This window comes from Nicotiana tabacum, chromosome 18 (assembly GCF_000715075.1).
Source record: "Nicotiana tabacum cultivar K326 chromosome 18, ASM71507v2, whole genome shotgun sequence".
Classification (NCBI taxonomy): Eukaryota; Viridiplantae; Streptophyta; class Magnoliopsida; order Solanales; family Solanaceae; genus Nicotiana; species Nicotiana tabacum.
Window position 1 is genome coordinate 156985535 of NC_134097.1, and position 15869 is coordinate 157001403.

Sequence of the window (15869 nt, forward strand, 5' to 3'; positions counted from 1 at the left end):
CCGAATTTCGGGTTTGGACCAAGTGGGCCTGGGTGTTGACTTTTGTTGATTTTTTCCAAAATGACCTAAATTGGATTTCTTGATATCGTGGGTAATTCCTAAGGCTTAAATTGAATCGTTTGGTTGGTATTTTGCTAGATTCTATTGGTATGGAGGCTTGTGTGAAGGGAAAAGCAGTGTTTGAGCTTTGAGTTTGGCCGTGAGAGCAAGGTAAGTGTTGTCGTTAACCTTAGCTTGAGGGATTAGGTGTTATTTGCTTACTTGTTACGTGTTTGAATGTTAAGTACAATGTATAGGTGAGTTGACGCGTACCTATACGTTGTTGTCGAGTCATAGCATGAGAGTGAGTCTTATCCTTGTGACCGTTGTATTCTTTATTCATATTGTTCATGCTTAAACTAGTTATTATTCGTGTTGGGCAATTCTTATCATGTTTTCTGGAATTGGATATTGATTGAGTATTGACTCAAAGTTGAGGTTGACGTTGTGAAACTAAATCTTGAAATGGGACTTGTTATTTATAATTCTATTTCCCTGTTGTTATTGTTTTGTTGTTTGGGTGAGGAAGAGTGTAAACCACGAAGGGTGATGCCGTGCATTTTATATTCATTATCATGTGAGGAAAAGTGTAAAGCACAAAGGGTGATGCCATGCCATTTTATATTCATCATATGAGGAAGAGTGTAAAGTACTAAGGGTGATGCCGTGCCATTTTATATTCATTATCATGTGAGGAAGAGAGTAAAGCACAAAGGGTGATGTCGTGCCATGTCATATTTATTATCACGTGAGGAAGAGTGTAAAGCACGAAGGGTGATGCTGTACCATTTTATATTCATTATCATAGTTCCTTTCATTTATCATGGTGAGGATGAGAGTAAAAGCACGAAGGGTGATGCCGTGCACTTGTTTTGCTACGTTTAATATTTCCATTGGTGCAAGGCCTGTGGTTGCTGTGTTTCTTTACTGTTCCATTCTCATGATCTTGTACTCCCTCAGCATATTTTCCCCCTCCCATTATTATGTGTTTAGTTTCTATCATTTGTTATTATGCCCGTATATTGCTTAACTGCACAAGTTTATGCATGTGTCTTGTCCTAGCCTCGTCACTACTTCACCGAGGTTAGGCTCGTCACTTACTAGTACATGGGGTCGGTTGTACTGATACTGCACTATGCACTTTCTGTGCAGATTTTGGTACCAGGCCGTGTTGACTCGAGTTGAGCTGCTGCCTTCAATCCAACAGGAGACCCAAGGTAGATCTGCCGGCGTTCGTAGACCCTGGAGTCCCCTTCCCTCTATCTTAGTTTACTGTTTCTTTTAATTCGAAAATAGTTGTACTTTCTTTCAGCCAATTACTTGTAGTTACTCTTAGAAGTTCGTGAATTGTGACACCAGATTTCGGGTAGTCGTGTATAAGTACTTGGATTATTATGAAATTCTACACTCATTTAATCTATTTTGGTTTAATTACTGAATTGGTTAAGAGTTAGCGTATTGAATCTTTATCGGTTGGCTTGACTAGCATCTAAAATGTTAGGCGCCATCACGATCCCTACGGTGGGACATTCGAGTCGTGACAAGTTGGTATCAGGCACTAGGTTACCTAGGTCTCACGATTCATGAACATGCTTAGTAGAGTCTGAAGGATTGGTACAGAGACAGCTGTGCTTATCCCCAGAGGCTACAAAGATTTTGGAAACAAATTCACTTCTATTCTTCTTCATCGTGCGATTTGATTCATCAATGCTAATTGAACTCTCTACTCTTGTTTTTTTTGCAGATGGTGAGAACACGTACCGTTTATTCAGCTGAGCAGCAGCCAGAGCCATAGTGGTAGATCCTACAAGGGGTAGAGGTCGAGGCCGAGGCCATGCCAGAGGCCGATGCAGGTGCAGGGCTCAACCCAGAGCTCGAGCAGCAGCACCAGTAGTGGAGCCTCAGGTGGAGTTTGATGATGAGGTTCTGGCCCAGAGTGTTCCTGCCGGACAAGCTCAGGTTCCAGATGGGTTCATAGCTACCCAGTGCTTCAGGATGCTTTGGTCAGTCTAGTGGGCCTTGTGGAGAGTATTGCTCAGACCGACACATTCCCTGTAGCACCAGCCGTCTCTCAGGCTGGGGGAGGAGCACAGACTCCCACTACCCATACTCCGGAGCAGATGGATCCTTAGTTTGATACTCCAGTAGCTCATCCTGTTGGGGTAGTTCCGCTGGGTGTTGCAGTACAGACCTGTGATGGGTCAGTTATGTCTTTTGAGGCTTTGTGGAGATTGGATAGGTTTACCAAGCTTTTCCCACATCACTATGGTGGTACATCGTCAAAGGATCCCCAAGACTATCTGGATAGCTGTCATAAGGTGTTATGTAACATGGGGATAGTGGAGACCAATAGGGTTGACTTTGCTGCATTTCATTTGTCAGGTTCCACCAAGAAATGGTGGAGGGATTATGTGTTGGACAGACCAGTTGGGTCACCGACTCTTACTTCGGACCCGTTCTCTCAGCTATTTCTTAATAACTATTTTCCTGTCACTTAGAGAGAGGACTACCAGAGGCAGTTCGAGCGTCTGCTGCAGGGTTCTATGACCGTCACTCAGTATGAGACTTTATTTGTTGATTTGGCCCATCATGCTCTTCTTATACTCCCCACCGAGAGAGAGGGTAAGGAGGTTTATTGAGGGACTTGCTCAGCCTATCAGATTGCAGATGGATAAGGAGATTGGGAGTGAGATTTCTTTCCAGGATGCAACCAATGTGGCCAGGCGAGTTGAGATGATTTTAGCTCTGGGGAGTGATCAGGGGTCTGACAAGAGGCCTCATCACTCTAGTGGATTCAGTGGGGCCTCATCTGGAGGCCGGGGTACTTTTGGCAGAGACCATCCTCTCAAGCCATTTCATTTAGCACTTTGGGCTTCTCACGGTGCTTCAGGTGGTCGTGGCCCTCGTATGCAGTATTCCGATTAGCTAGCCTGCAGTGCACCACCATCTCCTATCAGTGCACCTCCGCTCCAGAGTTTTCAGGGTGGTTACTCAGGCTACCAGGGTCAGTTCCAGGGTCATCAGCCACAACAGTCAAAATATTGTTATACTTGTGGCTATCCGGAGAACATTACTAGGTATTCCCCTCGAGCATCGAGCAGTTCTCAGTATTAGGGTTCTCGTGCCATAGTTCCGGCACCAGGTGCTTCACCGCCCGCTCAGTCAGCTAGAGTCAGGGGTCAGACAGCTAGAGGTGGAGGTCAGGCCGCTAGAGGTGGAGGTTACCTTCGCAATTGTGAAGGCAGAAAAGATGTGAAGGACCTCGTATTTGCGATGGTCCCTTCGAATTTGCGAGCTTCGCAATTGCGAAGCTCAGGTCGCAAATGCGACATTTGCAGCTGTGTAAAAGGGACTTAGACGGGATTTTTGATTCATTTCCCAAATTTTCAAAACCTAAACCTCAAGAGGCGATTTTCCAAAGACCATTTCTTCTCCAAATCATAGGTAAGTGATTCTGAACTCATTTTTTTCAATCTTTCACTTCTTTTAACAATATTTCAACCTAGAATCTAGGATTTTCAAGGTGAAATTGGGTATTTTTGGGTAGAGAGGATTTCAAAATTTGGGGATTTAGACCTCAAATTGAGGTCTCATTCCAAAACCAATTGTATATTCGGGCTCGAGGGTGAATGAGTAATCAGGTTTTGGTTTGAATTTTGGGTTTGGACCAAGCGGGCCTAGGTGTTGACTTTTGTTGACTTTTTCCAAAATGGCCTAAATTGGATTCCTTGCTATTGTGAGTAGTTACTAAGGCTTAAATTAAATCGTTTGGTTGGTATTTTGCTAGATTATATTGGTCCGGAGGCTAGTGCGAAGGGAAAAACGGTGTTTGAGCTTTGAGTTTGGCCGCGGGAGCGGGGTAAGTGTTGTGGCTAACCTTAGCTTGAGGGATTAGGTGTTATTTGCTTACTTGTTACGTGTTTGAATGTTTAATACAACGTATAGGTGAGGTGACGAGTACCTATATGTTGTTGTTGAGTCATAGCATGGGAGTGAGTCTTATCCTTGTGATCGTTGTATTCTTTATTCGTATTGTTCATGCTTAAACTAGTTATTATTCGTGTTGGGCAATTCTTATCATGTTTTCTGGAATTGGATATTGATTGAGTATTGACTCAAACTTGAGGTTGACGTTGTGAAACTAAATCTTGAAATGGGACTTGTTATTAATAATTCTATTTCCCGGTTGTTATTATTTTGTTATTTGGGTGAGGAAGAGTGTAAAGCACGAAGGGTGATGACGTGCCATTTTATATTCATTATCATGTGAGGAAGAGTTTAAAGCACGAAGGGTGATGCCGTGCCATGTTATATACATTATCACGTGAGGAAGAGTGTAAAGCACGAAGGGTGATGCCGTGCCATTTTATATTCATTATCATCGTTCCTTTCATTTATCATGGTGAGGATGAGAGTAAAAGCACAAAGCGTGATGTCGTGCACTTGTTTTGCTATGTTTAATATTTCCATTGGTGCAAGGCCTGTGGTTGATGTGTTTCTTTACTGTTCCATTCTCATGATCTTATACTCGTTCATCATGCTTTCCCCCTCCCGTTATTATGTGTTTAGTTTCTATCATTTGTTATTATGCCCGTATATTGCTTAACTGCACAGGTTTATGCATGTGTCTTATTCTAGCCTTGTCACTACTTTGCCGAGGTTAGGCTCGACACTTATCAGTTCATGGGGTCGGTTGTACTGATACTGCACTCTGCACTTTCTGTACATATTTTGGTACCGGGCTATATTGACCCGAGTTGAGCTGCTGCCTTCAATCTAACATGAGACCCAAGGTAGATCTACCAGCGTTCGCAAACACTGGAGTCCCCTTCCAGTTATTCCAGTTTTCTGTTTCTTTTAATTCAAAAATAGTTGTACTTTCTTTCAGCCAGTATTTGTAGTGACTCTTAGAAGTTCGTGAATTATGACATAGATTCAGGATAGTCGTGTATAAATACTTGGGTTATTATAAAATTGTGCACTCCTTTAATTTGTTTTGGTTTAATTGTTGTTATTTACTCAATTGGTTAAGAGTTAGAGTATTAAATCTTTATCTGTTGGCTTGCCTAGCCTCTGAAAAGTTAGGTGCCATCACGATCCCGACGGTGGGAAATTCGGGTCGTGACAAATACATAGCAAACTATGACATTAGTAATACTATGGTTTTTAATACATGGATAAACATGTATCCACCCCTATATAATGCATGTTATTTTTATACGCCGAACCAAACAGAATCTCAGTATAACTAATCCCAATATTGCCTATACACTCTATTCAGTACTATTCCGATACAAAGAGGCGTATCCAGTGTAGAAGCTATGGGTTCAACTGAACACATAGATTTTGCTCATACCTTGTATTTTGCCCAAAACAATTATTAAATATGTACAAATAATAAATTTTGAACCATTAAATTAGATGAAATATGGTAGAATTATGAATCTAAGCTTATAAAGTTTAAATCTTGGATACGACTCTACTTATACAACCTACCAAACGACCCCTTTATATAAAAAGGATGAAGCCTTTCCTTGGTGGACATCAAATGTATACACATAAACCTTAGCAAACACAATAACAATAGAGTTGAGACTAATAACATTAGAGCCATCAAAATGGGCTTAGCCCGTGAGGCCAGCCCAACCCAATCCGCTACTTGGGTAGGGTTGGGCTAGAACTTTTTGAGCCCATTTAAAACTGAGGCTTATAAGCTCAGCCCAAGTCAGCCCACTGGCCCTTGAGGCTTGACAGAGGCTAGGCCTAGGCCGGCCCATGGGCTAAAAGTTAATACATTAATTAAGTATTAAATATTTAATATTTAATATTTAAAAAAGTAAAAACTAAAAAATTATTAACTATAATCCTCATTTCCCAACCCTAGATCTTTTTAACATGCATGTAATATGACAAATTTATTTTTTCTTTTGCTTAATTAATAATGATCTCGAAAAGTTTTAGCTAACCAATAATAATCATTTTTCAAAAGAAAATATTAATTTAATTGGCTAATGATCAATTTGGATTACTTTAATAGACTATTAATATTTAAACTGCTCTTTAGTATAGAAAAAGATCAATTTTAAATATACCCAAAAAAAATTGACCACTAGCAAATTTTAAGAATTTTAAAAATTTATGGACTATAATGATGAAATCAGCAAATGATATAAATCCTAAATTAAAAAAAACTCAGCATTTAAACTTATTGAAGCAATCCCTGAATCTGAGAAAAATGAAAGAAAAGCATTAAGAAAACATTCATGTAATTTTAAAAAAGAAAGAGTTAGAGATATAGAGAATTTGCATTTCAATTACAAAATTCCTCGTCAAATATCAAGCTTTTTTTACACTCTAAGCAAACAGAAGTATTTACATGATTAATCAACTATGTCACGAAAAAAATATTTAAGGATTTAAAGAAATTCTTTTTTTTACAAAAAAAACTATTGAAGGGCCGACCCGCCTTAGCCCGCGACCCTCTTAGGGATGGGTTGGGCTGTCCATTTTAAGACCCATTCATGTGGAAGGCCGGTCCATCCTAGCCCACCAAATTTAAAATCCCGCAAGGCTTAGGCTAAGCTGGCCTGGCATGACCCATTTTGACAGTTCTAAATAATATTCCATGTGTGCTTCTAACAGAGTTTCTATCTATCTCATGAGAAGCGTATGGAAATGGGAAAACGAAAATATCTTTGAGGCGCAATATAAAAAGCCCAACAAACAGACCTTTGGCCCATCTTGAGATTTGGGTAAGTGTAATGACCGATAGGTCATTTTTAATTTTAATCTTTATTTATGTATTTCGAGACCTTGAATAGATCCATTCATCCTTCCTTGATTTTGTGTGCACAATCCGTATCTTTTTCCTGAAAATTATATGTGAAAAAACAAAGAAAATGTGAAAAATTGCCTTTAAAACTTATTTGAGTTGACTTCGGTTTATGTTTTGAGCAAATGGACTTGGATCAGTATTTTGACGGTTCCAGTGGGTCTGTATCATAATTTGGGACTTGAGCGTATCTCCGGATCAAATTTGGAAGTCCCAGTCTTGAATTATCGCCATTTGACGGAAACTATAAATTTAAAGGTTTAAATAATTCCTAAATTTGGCCATAATTGGATTTTTGTTGATATCGGGTCCCGATTAGGATTCTGAGAGTTCGATCAGCTTCGTAACAATATTTATGACTTATGTACAAAATTTGAAGTTATTCTGAGGTGCGTAGGCACGTTTTCTGTTAGTTTTTGAAAAAAAAATAAAAGGTTTGATTTTATAAAGCTTGAATTTCTAAAGTTTGACCGAATATTGGACTTTTGAGCAAACGACTCCGGAATAAAATTTTGATGATTCCAACAGATTCGTATGGTGATTTCGGACTTAGGCGCATGTCCGAATTTGGATTTGGAAGTCCGTAGGACAATTCAACGCATTTTGGCTAAAGTTGGAAAATAGAAGATTTATGAAATGTTTGACCGGGAGTTGACTTTATTGATATCGGGGTCAAAATTCGATTTTGGAAATTGGAACAACTCCATTATGTCATTATGACTTGCATTCAGAATTAGAAGTCATTCCGGATTGATTTGATATGTTTCGGCACAAGATATAGAATTTGGAAAATTTCATAAACTCAAAAGTTCGTTTCGAGGTGCGATTCATTGTTTTGGTGTTGTTTGATATTATTTGAGGCCTCGACTAACCTTATTATATTATGAGACGTGTTGGTATATTTTGATGGGGTCCCGAGTTGCTCGGGTGAGTTTTGGACCATTTCTAGGCCATTTTTAACTGCTATTTTCTTTTTGCTAGAGCAGTGTGCATCGCGAGAAATTTCTGATGCACATGGCTGACTTTAGAAGCTTATATCTCGCAATCTATAAGGAATCCAGAGATTATCAAATCATGAAAGTTGTAATCCTTTGAATCTAGTTTCCAGAAAGGTAAACTATTTATCATTTAAACATTTGTATGGAACGTTATGATCAATTTACTGATGGCTAGTACAACAATTTTTGTTTGCCTGGCAGTGTGCATCGCGAGAAAAAATTTGTTGCACACGGATGATTTTAGAAGCATATATCTCGCAATCTATAAGAAATTTTGAGATGATCCAAAAACAAAAGTTGTAGCTATTTATGTCTAGTTTTCTGAAATTAAAACAGTTTGGTATTTCGATCGTGTACAAAAAGTTATGGTTGATACACTACAGGCTATCTGGGAAGTGTTTTGAAATCGCAAAGAAGAAATTTCTGCTGCACATGGCTTACTTTGGCAGCTTATATCTAGCAATCTATAAGGAACTGGGAGATGAGAAAAACATGAAAGTTGTAGCCCTTGGTGTCTAGTTTTCAAAAAGTTAAACCATTTGCACTTTGGAATTTTATACAAAACGTTATGACCATTATACTAGAGATTTTCTGGAAGAACTGGGTACTTGTTCTTCATGATCGTGAAGCATTTTTCGACTTACCTTGACAGATTTTAAAAATGGGGATTTCGGCCATTTTAACATATTTGGAGCTATGGAGCTCGAATTGAAGTGATTTTTTAGGCGATTTTTACCCCATGAATTGGAGTAAGTGCTTTATATCCAAAAGTGATTATAATTCATAATTTCATGTATTTTCATCAATTATTAGTGAATCAAATGGAAGAAATTGGAAAAAATTGTAAAACTTTTCAAAAACAAAAATTTAAGATTTGGAGGTCAATTCTTTATCGGAATTTGATAAAATTGGTATGGTATAACTCTATCGGAATGGGCATCCGGATTTCGTAAAAATTATGTCGGGCTCTGAGAAGTGGGCCCCGCGTTGTCTTTTAGAAAAAATTGGAAATCAATGTATTATTATCCAAAATTATTTTTTATGAATTGTAATTACTTTATAAAAATATTTTGATTAGATTGGAGTAGTCTGAATGTTGTTTCGCACAAGAAGGCTATTTTGGGGTATCGACCTAATTCCGTTAAGGTAAGTGTCTTGTCTAACTTTGTGTGGGAGAAACCACCCTGTAGGATTTGAGATGATTATGTCATTTGTGTTATGTGAAGGTCGTGTACGCGAGGTGACGAGTGGGTACACAGCCTATATGTGGTATTTGACCGATTTGGACCGTTAGGCTCCTTCTATTCAATTGATTGTAAATATTGTTTTATGATCTTTTGTTGTTAGAATTATTTGTACGTGCTTTATTTAAAATTGTTAGCACATGTTCCATCTTTGTTGTCAAGTCGACCCTTATATGCTAATTGTTGATTGCAATCACTTATTGAATTCCTGCTTGATTTGCTACATGCCTTAATGGTTAATTGATGCTCATAAATTGTGCCTTGGTTTATGGATTGCCTTTTCCTTACTATTTGATTTCGTGAGTTATTGTGTATCCTTTTCATTAGTTGTGACTTCTTTATGTAGCCTCGTTATTTCTTTTGATTTTGTGGTACACCGTAATTGGTTGTAAATTGGTTGTTTAATTTGTGTTGCTTGAGGAGCAGGTTGCATGCCACAACAGATGTATTTAATGTTTAATTTGAAGAGCGGGTTGCATATCGCAACGGATTTGTTGAATGTTTATATTGGGTCACGCCGCAACAGAGATGAAAGTGATAAATTGTAACGACTCGGCCGGTCATTTTGAGCATTAGAACCCTATTCCCCCATTTACTGCTTATTCGGTGTTCAATTATAATTATGTGACTTGTAGGAAAGGTTTCAGAATGAATTGGAATACTTAGTTCCAAGATTTAAAGCTTAAGTTGAAATAATTGATCGGATGATGAATTATGTTTAAACGACCCCGGAATGGAATTTTAATGGTTCCAATAGCTCCGTATGGTAATTTTGGACTTAGGAGTGTGTCCGGATATTTGTTTTGAAGTTCGTACTTAAATTTGGCTTGAAATAGCGAAAATAGGAAATTGAAAGTTTGGAAGTTTGACTGGGAGTTGAGTTTATAGAGGTCGAAATCCGATTATGAAATTGGAATAGCTCCGTTATGTCATTTATGACTTGTGTGCAAAATTTGAATTCAATCGGACTTGATTTGATAGGTTTCGGCATCGAATGTAGAAGTTAAAATTTCTTAGTTTCATTAGGCTTGAGTTGGGGTGTGATTTGTGTTTTTAGCATTGTTTGATATGATTTAAGGCCTCGACTAAGTTTGCATGATGTTTTAGGACTTGTTGGTATATTTGGTTGAGGTCCCGAAGTCCTCGGGTGTAATTTGGATCATGTTCGGCGCATTTGGAACCTTGGAGTTTGCGAAATCTAGTGCTTATGGTTTCCTTATATGTGATCACATGGGAAGGTCCGCGATCCATAGGCTTAATTGGGCAACTGAAGTTTTGTGCTATGTGATCGCGTAGGGAAGTCCGCTATCGCGAAGCTATTGGTCAACAGTGCTATGCAAACTCGTGGATGAAGCCGCATTCGCATTGAGTGAAGCAGGGAGCTGGAAAATACACACGATGTGCCATGCGATCGCATGTGGTTGTCCACGATCATGTAGGGTTGATGAAGTTGTGCTTCGCGATCACGTGAAGGAATCCGCGATCGCGTAAGGTTAATTCTGGCAGTGAAAATTTATGCTCCAATCGTGTGCGTTTGTCCGAGATCATATATGGTAAATGACTGGGCAGCAGAACTTAAGTTCTGAAAATCAGACATTTTCCATTTTTAACGATTTGGAGATCGGCGAGAGACAATTTGTCGGGAGATTTTTAAGGAAAACATCGGGGTAAGAGTTCCTAACTCAATTTTGATTGAAATACCCGAATCTATTACCATTTTTTCGCATTTAATCGATGTTTTGAGTTTGAAGATTTTGAAAACCCTCTTAGTTAAATTTGAGGATTTGAAGGTGGATTTGATGTTAGAATTTGGTAAAATTTGTGTGGTTGGACTTGTGGTTGAATGAGTGTTCATATTTTGTAACTTTTCGTATAGGGTAAATGACTGGGCAGCAGAACTTAAGTTCTGAAAATGAGACATTTGTCATTTTTAACGATTGGAGCTCGGAGAGAGACGATTTTCGGGAGATTTTCAAGGAAAACATCGGGGTAAGAGTTCCTAAATAAATTTTAGTTTAAATACTCGAATCTATTACTATTTTTTGCATTTAATCGATGTTTTGAGTTGGAAGATTTTGAAAACTCTCTTGGTTAAATTTGAGGATTTGAAGGTCGAGTTGATGTCGGAATTTGGTAAAATTTGTATGGTTGGAGTCGTGGTTAAATGAGCGTTCATATTTTGTAACTTTTCATATATGGGAAATGACTGGGCAGCAGAACTTAAGTTCTGAAAATGAGACATTTTTCATTTTTAACGATTTGGAATGAGACTCATGTTAAAGATCATGTTTAGACTATACGCCGATATTTTTGGGACCCACATAGGTCGTATTGCTGTGGAATTAATTTTTTAAATTATAATTCTATACTTGGTCACATCTATTACTTGCATATCATATCTCATTTTCTGTTGTCATTCATTGATACATCATATCATCATGTCGAGTTGATTTTCATGTCATTGAGAGCCCGAGAGACTGGAGATTTTGAGTGATATTTAGAGGACTGTGTTGCATGCCGCAACATGTTTTATTTATTTATGCATGGATCTGGCTTATTATAGTACTTGGGCTGAAGGAGCCCCTCCGGAGTCTGCACCCCACACAGTGAGCGTAGTTGATTGTATATTGAGAGATGGATCTTCCTTGGGCATGGATCTTGCCCGAAGTATTTATATTGAGGGATGGATCTTCCTTGGGCATAGATCTTGCCCTAAGCATTTATATTGAGGGATGGATCTTCCCTGGGCATGGATCTTGCCTGAAGCATTTATATTGAAGGATGGATCTTCCTTGTGCATGGATCTTGTCCGAAGCACTTATATTGAGGGATGGATCTTCCCTGGGCATGGATCTTGCCTGAAGCATTTATATTTTGGGATGAATTTTCCCGGGCATGGATCTTGCCAAATTATCTATATTGAGGGATAGATCTTTCCTGTGTTGGATTGGCCTTATACAGTACTGGGTGACTGACTGTTAGTGATATATATTGGGGATGGATCTTCCCTAGTGTCACGACCCTAAAACTGATCCGGTCGTGATGACCCCTATCCACCTGTCAGAATAAAACCAAAACAACACCTAACAACATGTCCACAACCCAACAAAGCACCACAAAGTATATATCAATAACACTAATCTTCATATTACAAGCACGACATTATCACAATGATATTTTGACATGAAATGCATCATATGTATGACTATAACCACATCTCTGGTCTTAATAGTTGTTCATAATAGATTATAGCATCACCAATTAACCTCATGTTAACAAAATCTCGTTTCAAACCTCTAGTTTACTAACAACGAGGCATGAAGATGTCATAATTACTTACTCTAATTAATGAGTAAAAATTTACATCTCTCGGGCACTCACCTCGTAGGCTAAAACTCAATAATTACAATACAAATCTGGCAAATTATGCACAAAGATATTCATACAAGAATTTCAAATAAGTCTAATAGGCATGACTCCCTATAAGTACTATAGTAAAAATTTTAATTTCATAAAGGGAGCATTTAAACACATAATAATTTATTTATTTTCACCAAAAGGACCTCGTCCTTATATAATATCTACCGCAACATGTAGCCTCGTATTAATATTTCACATTATATTAAAATGCGAGGATCTCATCCTCAGTTCTGAATCACAAGTATTATGCACATCGTGCCAATCGAAATATTTCATTTTCTTCTTTCAAATATTTTTTGTTTAACAAAATCACAACACATAATGATAGACATAGCTATCTCCATCGAATCTCCCAACAGGAGTATTCACATAAGCAGATTTCAGAATTACGAAGCTCACTCATAAGTGGAGCATAATAGGAGACTTGTCTCGATACTCAGAACCGAATCAAGTTAAGAAAATTATTACTTTATAATAATTCAAGACCGTACTTGTAACGATACCATCTGGTGTTGCGACCTCAGCCATACCATAGGAAATATATCAACAGGCTGGGTCTCCACCTCTAGTAGTCTCACCTCTACCTCTAACATCCTGACCCCTACCTCTGGCTGGTCATGTAAGTGGAGTAGTAATTGCAATGGGGCACGTAGTCTGAGTGCTTTTATAAAATATGTTTCTTCCAAGTATATGACAATTTTCCCATGATGTGCCTAGTACTACCACAATCATAACAATCCCTTTGAGAGTTCAACTACTCATACTGAGTCTATGCTAGATAACTGGAATAACCATTATACGAACCTCGCATCGGTAGTGCATTAAAAAAACTTACTGGAGCACCCTGAGTAATCAGATATATTGACTGGGCTACCTGGCTGCCTAAGCCCCTTGGAGTTGTATGGTAGAATCCACTGAATCCTTTAAAACCTCGAGACCTCTTGGTCTCCTTAGCTTCCTCTTTTCCTCATCCAGAACAGGTTCTAACATTTTGGCAATTTATACCACTAGCCGAGATGAAGCATCAACATGTAGCTTCCCGAGTTGTACAAAATTTCAATATCATAATTGAGTCCTTTAATGAGTTGTGGACTCGCTCTCTGGCTGTAGGAACCAAAGTAGGAGTATGACGGCTAACTTATTGAACCTAATGACATATTCTGACACCGTCATGGTGACCTGGCACAACCGTCCAGATCCCATATGCCACATATTAAAGAGAATCCGGGAGACAAACTCCTTCAAAAACATTTCTGAGAACTGTAGGTGGTGTTGCATTGGCTAGTCTGCCCTCTTCATAGGCTTGCCACAAACACCGACGGCTAATTTCTTCTTATGCTATATTGACTCAACACTGCTGAGCTAACCTATTTATTCATATACTCTTAGATTCTTCTTTGGGGTAACACTTTCCCCTAATTATGCACAACGATCACAAAAGTATAGCTCCATCAAGATAAATCATGACACGAACTACATAGTCCAGAAGATCATGAACCACTGTACTTCCTCTGAAGCACCCCAAAATCTTCAACCTTGACTTCCACACTGAGTAGACCTTCTGTAAATTTAAAGTTTTTTTTCTAACTCCTTTGATACTGAAGTATTGGATTATTAAGGAGGCAGATATACCGCAAGTCTCAACCTTATCCCCTGCATGTCTTAGGCCTTAAATATGTGTAAATTATTGGGGAGCCTTTCAGTACCACACACACACACACACACACACACACACACACACACACATACATATATATATATATATACATTTCAGGTCAAAACTGATATAACATATGACCATTCGATCCATTCATTGATAGTAGACATCCACATTTGGCGCGAAGTCATGGGTCACACGTCCAATAATCCATAATGTTGACCTTTGTAACTCATATAAATCAACCAGACGCCAAGGTCCATTGCACCCCTACATGATTCACTAGGTGATCTTCTCAATACGTCCGCATCTTCAGACGGAACTATAATGGGTCTAGTAATACATAATCTTTCCACCACCTCTTGGCGGAACCCGTCATCTGAAACACAGTAAAATCAACCCCTATTGCTTTCAACTATTCCCATGTTCTGCAATACTTCATAGCAGTTGTTCAGAAAATCCCGTGGGTCCTCAGAAGGTGTACCACTAAAATGGATTGGAAATAACTTGGTAAACTTGTCCAATCTCAGCAAAGCCTCAAAAGACAAGGCATGCCTGTCATCGGCATGTGCCGCAATAACTGGTTGAGCTACCCCAACTGGATAAGATTAAGCTAAATACTTCATAAGCTCATGCAACACAACCCATCTAATTCCTCAAACTATTTGCGAATCTCGCATTCACCCTTGTAATAGTCAATCTAACTCTCAGACATGATCCAAACTCAAACTGCAGCACATGTAATTCACTGGTAAAAGAGGACTCGCTACAAAACAACATAGGGTACGCACAAACCTCGACACACCCCGTAGGAGATAACCCACCTGCTTAGCATCAACTAGTTTCTCTCTACATTCTTCCATAATCATAATATTACGCAATCACTTAATCCCCTCCTGAGTCTGAACTCATAACACAACAATAAAGATTTACTCCGATCCACAACTAAACTACATGAGAGGTCCTTCAACACACTCATAACTCGAGTCTATACGCCAACTCAAGACAGAAGTCAAACACCCAATAGTATTTGCTACATCTCCAACAAACTCTTCTTGTCACATTCGAACAATCTGAACACATCTCGCAATCAAATCACACTCGCCCCAAAGCCATCCAGTCACAACTCCTACCAATAAGGACACAAACGAACATATAAGTCTCAAATGCACATGCTCACACAATCGAAATCTCAGTACTCAAGCCACAGACAAAACCCAACCTCAAGTCCTCCAGACTGGCTCAACATTATACACAGAAATCACATCTCGCACCTCATCCAAGGAATCACAAGTAGTCGATGCACAACTGATATAGAGCGCTCATGTGCCCATACGAACGCATGGAAAGAATTAAAAGAGTTAAATTTCAACCTGAATCAATTTCGCACGATAAGAATTCAAGAAATTGGGATTTCCTAAAGGTTCTGCAGTCTCTCAAAGATAAATACAGACGTCTCCGTACCGATCCGCAAGACTCTACTAAACTCGCTCATGACCCGTGAGACCTATGTAACCTAGGCTCTGATACCAACTTGTCACGACCCTAAAACTGACCCGGTCGTGATGGCGCCTATCATGAAGCTAGGCCACACAAAACCAACCAAAACCAACCAGAAAATCATAAGAAGTCATTTGATGCCATTAATTAACTAAAATCCCATAATATAAGTTTAAATA